Raw genomic sequence first — 12,181 nt, forward strand, 5'->3', positions numbered from 1 at the left:
TATTATCATTAAATACCTGTAACATACTAACTCGACACTTAACAATCCGTCATAATTACTCTTTGAATATCCAATGTGTATAGTCTAGTTTTATTTCATATATATATTGAATTCATTAACATAATACATCACTATATATTTATAGCGTACATGCTTCTTCATTAAATTCATAATAATCAATTTCCTAAAAACCTTACTTGGGATATCTTTTCCACATTACTATAATAGGATTAAAACTTCACTACAGAGTAGAATATGCTGATATTGATATATCTAATATAAATAAAATAGTTTGTTTGAGTGTTCGTCTGTGTGCGACCTGGGGACCAGACAAGTAGACCAAGAGTTACCAAAATTTGGTCACGGGTACCTTGGTCCTGGCCTCAGATCAAGACGAAGCGTTTTCTTCACATTTCAAACCAGGAGGGTCTCAGGGGATGTTTACCGGGACCAGCCTGAGGATCAGATAAGTTGACCGAGAGTTACTTAATTTTCGACACGGATACTTTGGTCCAGGACCCAGACCAAGACTAAGCAGTTTTTCAAAATTCGAACCAGGGGGTCTCAGGGGGACGTTTACCAGGACATGTAAAAGTAGTAGAAAATGACCGATATTAGGGTCGAATTCATAGTTTTCCGGTCACTGATATCAATGGTAAAACTCTGATCGCATCAACTTCCAAATGTATACTATTCGTCTACGGGCCGGAGGTCACCGGGGGAGGGATACCGAAACATGTAAAACTAATTTTAAACGACCGATATTAGTATCAAATCCATAGTTTTTGCGGTCGCTGGAATGAATGGTGATACACCCACAGACGTTGACTTCCAAATACAACCCCCATGCGGAGAGTGAGTGTATTCAGCTAGTAAGAAATATAATAAGAATGCTACTTTGAGGGTTATTTCGTGATATAGTCCACTATTAAATAAGATGACCGTCGAATATATATGTTTATACTGATAAGGGGATAACATATAAAACTTTGTTTTTATATACAATTGTAAATTGTACAGCAACTTTGACTTTGCGTGTGAATTAGATCATATAAAATTTTAAATCACTATTTAGTAGCATGTGGAAGAAAGAAGGCCTATTCCTTAGAACGAACCTTCTAGCTAGACATATTAATTTCTTTCAACATTCAAAATCTAATATTTATCTTTAAAATGGTTATATAGTAGCGCGGCTTAATCATAAAAAAGCTGCAAGTGAAATAATTATGAAACTTAGCACACTTGTAGAGTAAGGCATGGGAAACATTTTAAGATATGGAGACATTCGAAATTCGTGCCTGCTTGTCCGTCATCTTCGAAACTAGTATGGCGTCCACGCAAAGGCACAGACGTTTACTTAAATAATAATATCTCATCACAGAACTATCCTAGAAACCTCCTCCCTGCGTCAAATTAAAGATAATGAACGAATTAAAAATTTAAACTTAGTACATGTTATTAGTACTTCCACCATATTTAAATATAGCGACTGTTATCAGTAACTTTTAGTTGTGCTCGTTACTGAATATTGTTATAATGGCAAATAAATATGAAGCTATCAGATTTGTACATTCACGTAGAAGTAAACATGATAGAGCATAATCTAGCCTTTCCAACGATGTCAGTATCTTTGCTCTATCTTTAAAATAATGGGAGCTAATCGACTTTATGTATTACAGGGTGTTGTGTTTTGGGATCTTCAATTTCACACCAACGTGTAATTATGTTCTCAAGAAATTACGATAAATACTTCTTTCTCGAGTCAAATTTAAGAAACTGAATTTCCCAAAAATATCAGACTAGCAGAATATATTTGCTCGTTTAGTTGCATGCTACACTGATTTGTCTACAGTTACAACGAAAGGTGTACAACCCTTTTATTACTAGAAAACTATTTTGAAATATTATTATTAGAAATTATATTATATAAGATTTTCTTTTTTTTATAAAAAAAAAGTGAATAGCAGAAGTTTCAAAGTGTTAAGTCACTTCAGGAGCAAGCTCCTGCACATTTTTTGCACATAATCGTACACAACAGTCCTTTCAATTTGCACTTACACGTATTTTGCTTCCATCCATTCTTACAGCTCACTTAATCAGCTCTCTTACTGCCTTAGAAATTTCCGGTTGAGTTGAGCACTTTAGTGTGGTTTCCCATCTAGCAAAATCCATCCCCAATCTTGTAGTGGTGGAGTAATAATGATGTTCATTCTGGCTTGTCCCCATATGACTACTTTGGTAAAGTGCCCTTAAAATAGGCTGTTTCAAAGCATCAGCTATCTTTTTCACCCCCGGAAAAAAACACTGTCGCATCCACGGAAAACGTGGAAACCGTGAATTTCAACTGACTTTCGTTCTCCAAATTGTTCAGCAATAACATTGACATAGAATAATCTGGCATGTTGTCCACTACCAAAATTTATGAACAACCGTTTAAGACCTTGACGTTTCAACTCGAAATAGTACGATATTGCTTAAACCACAACATCGGTGTCAACTGTTTGGACACATATGTCACGTTTACCATGAAGTACAGCATCCTGAATGTGCAAAATAATGCGGGTATCGGCTTTTTCGTGGTTGCAAACTTCAAGAGAACTTTCGCGAAGACAAGAGCGATTTGTTATAACTCCTTAACCATGAGTAGATACTACTTCAATGTCTGAAAAGGTCTCGGAAGTTACTATTTCTTACTATCTATTACTAGTAACGGAAATAGTTCAGATTTATTTTCGGAATTTTAAAGGAAGTTTTGCCAGTTCCTTGGCAATGATCCGTTGGTCGTACCAGAAATCTCTGTACATTACCTCGAGATTCCTTAGTATGAGATTTAATACTAGATATGTTAGATATAAGTGTCCCATACAATGTCCGTTCGTTGTACATTATATTTGTTAGCGTCTTGTTTGATGTGTTCTTGAAATATCATTGAGGAGTATTCAAGGAACGTAAATGTAGCCGTTGGCTTAAGAATGTGAACAAGGGCTACACCATCGTACGTAATTGCATCAAACTTAAGAGAAGCTACATCCTTTAACGTAGTGGTAGAAAGGTGTTGAATAATGGATTCCTCTTGGTCATTTTCACTTTCTGTGTTAGAGCAGTATCCTACTACTGCATTGTTCATGATATATTGTTCTTCAGTACCAAAGCACCTAAACAACTGAGCTTTATCACCAGTTCTCATAATCCCATTCTGAGAAATGGAGGGTAGAAATGGTTGGTTTTCAAAGGCAAAGAAGTTATCGATATCCAATTCTCTGTTCAGATATATTACAAACAGCTTAGAAAAGATATCTATGTCGTATTACTGTGATTTTATAAGCATATTAGTGGATCGAACCTTTCTAGCTAATCCAAACATCTTGAAATTATTCTTAGATATTGGTGAATATAATGAGACTCATTGATTCAAAATTCTATCCTCTAAGTATGATTTGTGTTGGTTCTTCTCCTTTGAAACCAACCATTTCGTGCGTTTCCTTTTTCCGGGCGTGGAAAATTAACCATGTGTATGCGATGGAATTCATTTCCTGAAGTATTGGAAGCATTTGAGTTTCTGTCGTTTCCTAAAGATACAATCACAGACAATATATCTGTTCTACTCCAACGATATACCGTGCTCTGCTACGCTCAGACGAGTGACGAGGTTCGAAAGCAACTATTTTCTTCCTTCAACAGAACAATGATCAACATTCCTTCAACAGCTGATGCTTTTAGGCAGCCTATTTTAAGGGCATTTTACCAAAGTGATCACATATGGGGACAAACTAGAATGAACATCATTATTACTCCACCACTACAAGATTGGGGATGGATTTTGCTAGATGACAAACCACACCAAAATGGTCCTCTCAACCGGAAATTTCTAAGGCAGTAAGAGAGCTGATTAAGTGAGCTGTAAGAAAGGATGGAAGCAAAATACTTGTAAGTGCAAAATGAAAGGACTGTTGTGTACGATTATGTGCAAACATTGTGCAGAATCTTGCTCCTGAAGTGACTTAACGTTTTGAAACTTCTGTTATTCACTTTATTTTTTAAAAAAGATAGTCTTATATAATATAATTTCTAATAACAATATTTCAAAAAAGTTTTCTACTAATATAAGGGTAATACACCGTTCATTGTAACTGTAGACAAAGCAGTGTAGCACGCAACTAAACGAGCAAATATATTCTGCTAGTCTGATATTTTTGGGGAATTCATTTTCTTTAATTTGACTCGAGAAAGAAGTATTTATCGTAATATCTTGAGAACATAATTACACGTTGGTGTGAAATTGAAGATCCCAAAGCACAACACCCTGTAATACATAAAGTCGATTAGCTCCTTTCATTTTAAAGATAGAGCAAAGATACCGACATCGTTGGAAAGGTTAGATTATGCTCTATCACGTTTACTTTTACGTTAATGCACAAATCTCATAGCTTGATAGTTATTTACTATTACGACAATATTCAATAACGAGCACAACTAAAATTTACTAATAACAGTCGCTATATTTAAATATGGTGGCCGTAGTAATAACATGTACTAAGTTTAAATTCTTAACTCTTTCATTATCTTTAGTTTGACGCAGGGAGGAGGTTTCTAGTGTAGTTCTGTGATGAGATATTATTATTTAAGTAAACGTCTGTGCCTTTGCGTGGACGCCATATTAGTTTCCAAGATGGCGGACAAGCAGGCACGAATTTCGAATGTCTCCATCTCTTAAAATTTTTCCCATGCCTTACTCTACAAGTGTGACAAATATCATAATTCTTTCATTAAATGCAGTTTTCCTTTGCCTTTCCGGGTTAAGCCGTCCTACTAATAATGTTATTGATAATTTCGTTCTGTAACTATTCATACTTATCTAGGTTTATAGCTTTCAGATGCTAAGAGATTATCTTAATTAAAATTCACAAACAGTAAATTTCAATTATCAATTTTGTTTACAATACATAACTTTTAACAATTTCTTTTCTTTGTAAATTTGAGATTTTCTTCTTCTAAAAACATAATCAATCTTTTAAATTTTAAGTTTAAATAATTGATATAATAATCCGGCAAGGTCAATAATACTTTATCCAGTTAAAATTATAAAATTATAAGTTTTGAAAATTAATTCAGCATTATACGTAACGAATAATCGAACATATTAACCGATTAAATACCACGATATACCCAATGCTGGGGAATAACAAGTTTTGGGAGGAGAAAGAAAATTTTAGAAACTATTCTAGGGAAGCAGATAATAATCTTAAGTTTACAACTTAGTCTCGATACGTTGACCGATATGACTTCTGCGAGAGTGAACATGTTTACAACGGGATGAACTGACGGACAGAGATCGAAAAATTCCTTTTCAGGCATGTAAAGTTTATGGAATGTGTAAATTCCTGCAAATTTGGAATTCGAGTTCCTTTCATAATACCTCATATTTTCTTCTCCTTCATCGTAACTTGAAAACTAATTTAGAAATGGACAATATATTTCGTGTATACATGAACCGGTATCTCGTTTCCATTTACAATTAGCAATATATATAGCAATATATATATATGAACTCTACTGTATATATATATATATATATATATATATATATATATATATATATATATACAGTAGAGTTCATAGTCATCAGATAACACTGAATTTTCTGCTATGATCCTTTATAAGTACAAAGTAATTGGTTCTTTTACGCCTTTAAAAACCCCAAACTGTTTAATTATTTACGGATCGTACGGAGTGATGTATAATTTTTTAATTTATTGATTATTAAGACTATGAGGCTTTAAAAGTATGACAATGATAAAATTGTCAAAATGAAATAATATTTGTTTCAATTTTTGAGTGTATTCAAAATTTGCAAGAATATATATGGCTTACCTTAGAACAGCCGTTCTCAACTTTTACACTTATTTGTTGTTATCGTACTTCCCGTAGTGCGTCTATTATCGTATAACCACACTTCAGTTCGTTTTACTAATTTGAAAAAGTTTTATCGTAATATATACTTATTACAACTTGTTGCTATTTACTAAGAACATAATTCAAATGATTAAACACATTTTGATCCGTAAAGTAAGAATATAGTATAAGAGGATTCACATGCTCTTTCCGCTGAAGCTGTGAAGATTGTAGTGCCGCCACTCAGGGAAGTTCGGTACTACGAACTACTAAAAGCGAGAACGAATCAAATCATTCAGAGCGTGTGAGTCTGATAGAATTAGCAAATGATACACTCATCTACTGCCAGTGCAGAGGATACAGTTAGTTACAACTCTAGCCGGTAGTGTCGCAGTCACTTTTGTTGCATTGTGGGAACGATTTGAATTTCCATTAGGAATATAAGTTCATCAAGGTAATCAGTGTTTTGATCATTTAGAAGTACTATATTTCTAACTAATTCATAATTGCTTCTTAGCAATGCCTTTATATGGCGCCTTTCTGAATTATATAGCCTATATAATCTTATTTATAAACAAAACCTTGGTAACGAGAAGTGATACCATAGAAACCGCATTACGACGTATAAACAAAGTTTCCCCTCTTGAAGCAGTAAAATAAAAAAAAATACAAAATCTAACTTATTTATGACACTTTTTAATAATATATCTTCTTGAGTTGATTTTAGTTTAGCGTCCCTGTCAGCAGCTAGATTATATGTGATGTGGATCTACTGATTAACGTGGAATCCAAACCACATGAGCTACCCCCGGGAATCAATATATCTTCTAAATCATAGCTATTGCCAGACAAAATAACATGTTTGCCCAACATATTAAATAAAATAAAAGTAGTAAATACATAATACAGTATAATAGTATTATTACATGTTGTGAAACTTTATCTTACAAGATAAATCATATGTATTATTATTATTATTATTATTATTATTATTATTATTATTATTATTATTATTATTATTTCAAAGTGCGTCTTGAGTATCAAGTAAATTTAAACGAGCGAGAAAAATGAAAACTTTAACATTCATCTCTATAGCTTGTTCCATTAGATTCAGAAAACTTTATAGTTTTCTCTTGTTTCTTATCCTTTATTTTCACACACTAGGCAGAAATTTACGCGAAGACAGACAAGGAAATTCATTGGAGGAAAAGAAATCACGTCTCACTGTCTACGCTTTTCTTTCATTTTGAAGACGGGCTATGTCAGAGGATGGGAACTAAAATAAGAAAGAAAAAAAGAAAAGCAAGTAAATCGACGGTTAAATTACCAGACTGTCTTTTGTCTAAAAGATAGGGAAAAATCACTTAATGATTACCATCATCATCGCCTCGAGTCGAACCTCACTACGTCATTGGACAAGAAGCTAGCATTTAGATTGATCTCTTAGGAAATCAATTTTCACAATTTTTGTTCCAGGTTTTTCCCCCTTTCTTTCTTTCTTTTTATCTTTCTACAGTGTCTGAGATTTTCATTCCTTTTTCTCCTAGTTTTAAACGCCTTTTCAGCCATTTTGTTCTTTCTTGAATTCTTTTTTTTCTTCTTTTACGTTTGTCTTCTAACTTTTTGTTGTGTCCTCAGATCTTTATAACCTTCCAACTTTTTCTTTTTCATTTTTATATATAATTCTATCGTCTCTCTTAGTTCTGAAATCAAGCGAAGTTGCAGTTCTTTATGTCAATTCGAGTTGCCTATCTTTTAAATGTATTTGCTTTATCGTTCGCTTTTTAACATGTTTATTCCTGAGTAGCTTGAAGATACAAGAGAAAAAAAAAATCTTGACAACCGTAAAAATTGGATAGATTTTGGAGAAATGGTAACTTGTCATTCCCGATGGTTTGCATATTTGAAGAGTCAGCAACAATACGAAACGTACTTTGTCAAATAAAAAAAGAAGCGGGAAGAAGGAAAAAAATATTTTTTTTTTTAAAAAAAAAAGCAGAATTGTATAACTTAAATGGTTTTTACTATCTAATGGAATTTAAGACCTTTGCTTATTCTTATATATGTATACAACATATATATATATATATATATATATATATATATATATATATATATATATATATATTTACAGTACAACCCCTCAAATCCGAAAACCCGGCAAATCCGAACACGTTCTCAGGAGAAAAAAAAACTACAGCTGGAAAATGAAAAAAAATAGATTTAATCACACAAATTTAGTTTTTTAAGGTTTTAACATTTTTAGACTTAATGCTTATTCTAAATCATTATCTAATTATATTCTTACAAGAAGACAGTTATAGATATGCGACAATCATTTTGGACATGAGTGTACACCCGCCAGTCAAGGTCACTGCCCTTTGGACCACTGGACCACCCTGTCTAACCTTAGTCGTTGTTTTACCGCCAATTCAGTGACGAAATAAGTACGTAATATTATTTCCCGGGTAATCCGAACCCCCCGAAATCCGAACATGCTTCAGCCCCAATTAGTTCGGATTTGTGGGGTTGTACTATATATATATATATATATATATATATATATATATATATATATATATATATATATATATATATATATATATATATCAGTTCCTCGTGACCGAGCGGTTAGCATACCCGCCTTTGACGTGGGAGGCTCAGGTTTGTCCCGGCGGTAGCTCACGTGGTTCAGATCTCACGTTAAGCTATAAGTCCACGTCTCATATAGCCTTACTGCTTAATGGGGCGCTAAACTCAGCTCAAATATATACTGTATATATACGGTGGATCGTTTATCTTCATAAGCACTGATAACTTTTAAACTAACTAGCTGAACACCTGCGCTGTTTACTCAGCATATCATTCTGGTTTTACCAAGTTTCTCCTTCCCACTTGCTTACTATATCTGTCCATATGCCTTTACGCACACAAGTTAAGGATAGGACTGTCCATGAAGAGAGTGAATTGCTATAGACAAACATATAATAGTAGCATTTTAATATATAGATATTGGATTGAGTTTGTGGCAAACTTGGAGAAATGACAGATAATGTCAAACGGATTTTTTTTTTTTTTTTTCGTATCGGTCCGAGTGTGTCTCATTGCGGCTCTTGAGGCCTTTTAAAACTGTCAGCATGCAATAGGTTTTGCCATTCAGACTTAATCAAAGTTCCTACAATACCCTTCAACCCGCCATACATACCTCCTCTACTGGTTGGCTAACACAAAGATATGAACCTTATCTTCGCCCTAGACAAAATGTTAATCTTATGGGGTCAAAACGACCCCAAACAATGTTGAGTAGAACAATAATGGTAGAATTTCTGAAAATTTTAATGAGAATTGGCAGAACTATACAAAATTTGAAATAGACCAGTGAAAACAGCACTTTTCTATCGTTTCTAGAGCTTGTTGTTACTAAGATCTCACTGTACATGTTGTTTTCAAGAATTGACCACAAATATATAAACGAACTGACCATAAGCATATAAATTGTTCTTGACTACAAATGTGAAAACCTAGCATTGTAAAACATAGATAGATAAAACCGACGAAATGTAAATATGTCCATACCATGCAAATATCGATCGAGGTACATTGTTTGACATATACTGCAATACCACCAGTTAACAGTGTTGTTCACAGGAAAAAAAATGTAGGGCCGAGGTTGCTCAGTGGTAGAGCGTTCACCGCTGGTGCATGGGGTCGCGGGTTTAAACCCTGCTCCCTCCAAGTAAACTTTGTAGTGGACAAACACATTTTGCGTGGGTTTCCTCAGGGTTATCCCGTTTCCTCTCACTTTCTTCATTCCACCATTTCTTTCATTGCTCACCATCACCGTCTCTTTTAGCTTAGTGGGGGTCGCTGTGGCTCAGTGGTAGAGCGTTCACCTCCGATGCTTGGGGCCCCTGGTTCGATTCCAGCTCGCACCGTGTTGACTTTGTGGTGGACAAACATCGTGCTCGTGGGTTTTCTCGGGATTCTCCTGTTTCCTCCCACTTTCTTCATTGCACCATTTCATTCATCTCTCATCATCGCCGTTTCCTTTAGTCTAGCCAGCTTAACCGTGGGACGTAAAACTCACACATTTCGTTTCATTTTTTCACAATATAAGTCTATATTTTTGAAATGACACTACTACAGATCATTACATGTTACAAAACTGAATGATAAACAAAAACTTGTAGTGCTCCATTTATTATACAGAGTCACAAATTAAGGGCGCTATTTTATCACAAACATCCGTAAACACCCAAATTTTGAAGGCGTCTCAAAAATAATAGCACAAGTGGATCAACATGTCAATGCACATTAGAAGTATTCTGGTGTCCAATCCTATGATTATGATACAATGCATTTCGAAGAAATAGAAACAAAGCTACAAGGAAACAAATGTATATCTTTCTTCGAAAGCTTTTACTTCGAAAAATTACTTAAGTAATGAGCTTTACCTGTTGTGTTGTTTACAAATAAACAATTAAATAAATAAGAATCATATCCAATCACATATATGATTTCCAATAGACATAAAGTTCACAATACCGTTTACACAAAATCAACATATGAATCCGTTCCGTAGCTATAAAAACATCGGTAAAATTATTATTATTATTATTATTATTATTATTATTATTATTATTATTATTATTATTATTATTATTATTATTATTATATTCTACGTTTTGGCAGATCCTATGACTAATTATTATTTTTTTTAAAAAAAAAGAAAATTAGGATTGGTTCCGGAAATGTTTCTTCCATGTTTCACTATCTTTAAATTTGCTTGTAACTCAAAATTTTCATCTATTTTTCAAGTCATCAAACGGTTATGTTTTTCATTCTCCTAATCCTCGCGTTTCTTCCATCTTTTTCTATGGCAGTAGGAAGAAGACAATTTCATTGCAAAATGTGTCCAACCCAATTGGCCTTCCTACAAAGGTTGTTGGCTAAAAGCGTTCTAAAATATCTCTCCCATCCGTTTTAAAATATCTTAGTTTGTTACTTTCTCTCGCCATTTTATCTTCTTTCGTCTGTTGAGTAATAAATATACGTTATGATGGTTACAAAATAAATAAGTAAAGTGTAATCTTGTAGCTATCGCAATCGTAAGAACCAGGAAAAAAGATACCGATTCAAAATGTTCTGTTGAGATGACAACTATTGATCTTCCCAGCAACAGTGGTTATAAGGAAAACAATTGGGGTTTCTGTCTTTCCCATGTATGTTCATGAGTCTTTTGTTCTTTGCATTGAAAATTCTTTTAAAAACATACATTAAAAATTGATTGGTACTTTTGGAAGAATCAAAATTTCTCAACCTCAGTAAGTACCACCCTAAATAGCTTTTAAAGTGAAATACACCACAATTAAAACCATTTTCGTGTGTGGGTTTTTCTGATGATGATAGTGATATTAACTATTCTATCAGGCCATGTTTACGTATTGTAAAACCAAACATAACAACATACTGAGCAAGTCTATGTGATAAAAGTATACCTAGGTTTAATAAACACAATTACGTAACAGCTTCAACACGCTAACTGTGTCTTCATGATACTTCCACTCCTTCTTTCTGAAACTGTTGTTCTCCCTTCAACTCACATGGCCTTCTTCAGTGTGCAGCTGTGTTTAGTATCATGGTAATTCTTTTACTACATTTAATTTTTCAGAAAGTATGTGTCACTAGCAGTTATGTGCCGTCAAAATGGAAATCACAAACCTGCGAGTTATAAAAATTTAAATAAATGTTAATAACAATAACAGTAATTGAGGCCTATTCCGGAAGAAGGGCACATTGACCGTTTCCGTGAATGGAGAAAAAGAGCCTTAAAGATTTTACCAGAGTATATAACAATATCATACGCTTGCAAATACCTATAACAGTTTTTTTTAATATAAAAGACGTATTCGACTAATAAATAGGTTGTATTAAATGAAAAATATATACTATTTTATCTATTTATTAACATATTTGTATAAAATGTTATGTGCCCTTTTTTCGAAAATCCTGGTTGGTTGATAAAACAGCATACTATTAATGCATTACATTAATGACTTTATTCTAAATAAATAAAATATAAGCTATTACACATGGTAATAAATGTGTTATGGATTTAGTCCTGTTCGTACTGAATCAATATACATTGATACAGGTCGCTGTCTTCAGCTGACAAAAACTTCATTAAGGATCGAACATCTTTCTATTTATATTCGCTCACTCCAACAAAAGGGTACTTTTTGAAAGATAAGAAAATGGGATATATGTTGTTTAACGAAAGAAAGGGACA

This window comes from Thermobia domestica, chromosome 15 (genome assembly GCF_964235325.1).
Source record: "Thermobia domestica chromosome 15, izTheDome1.hap1.1, whole genome shotgun sequence".
NCBI lineage: Eukaryota > Metazoa > Arthropoda > Insecta > Zygentoma > Lepismatidae > Thermobia > Thermobia domestica.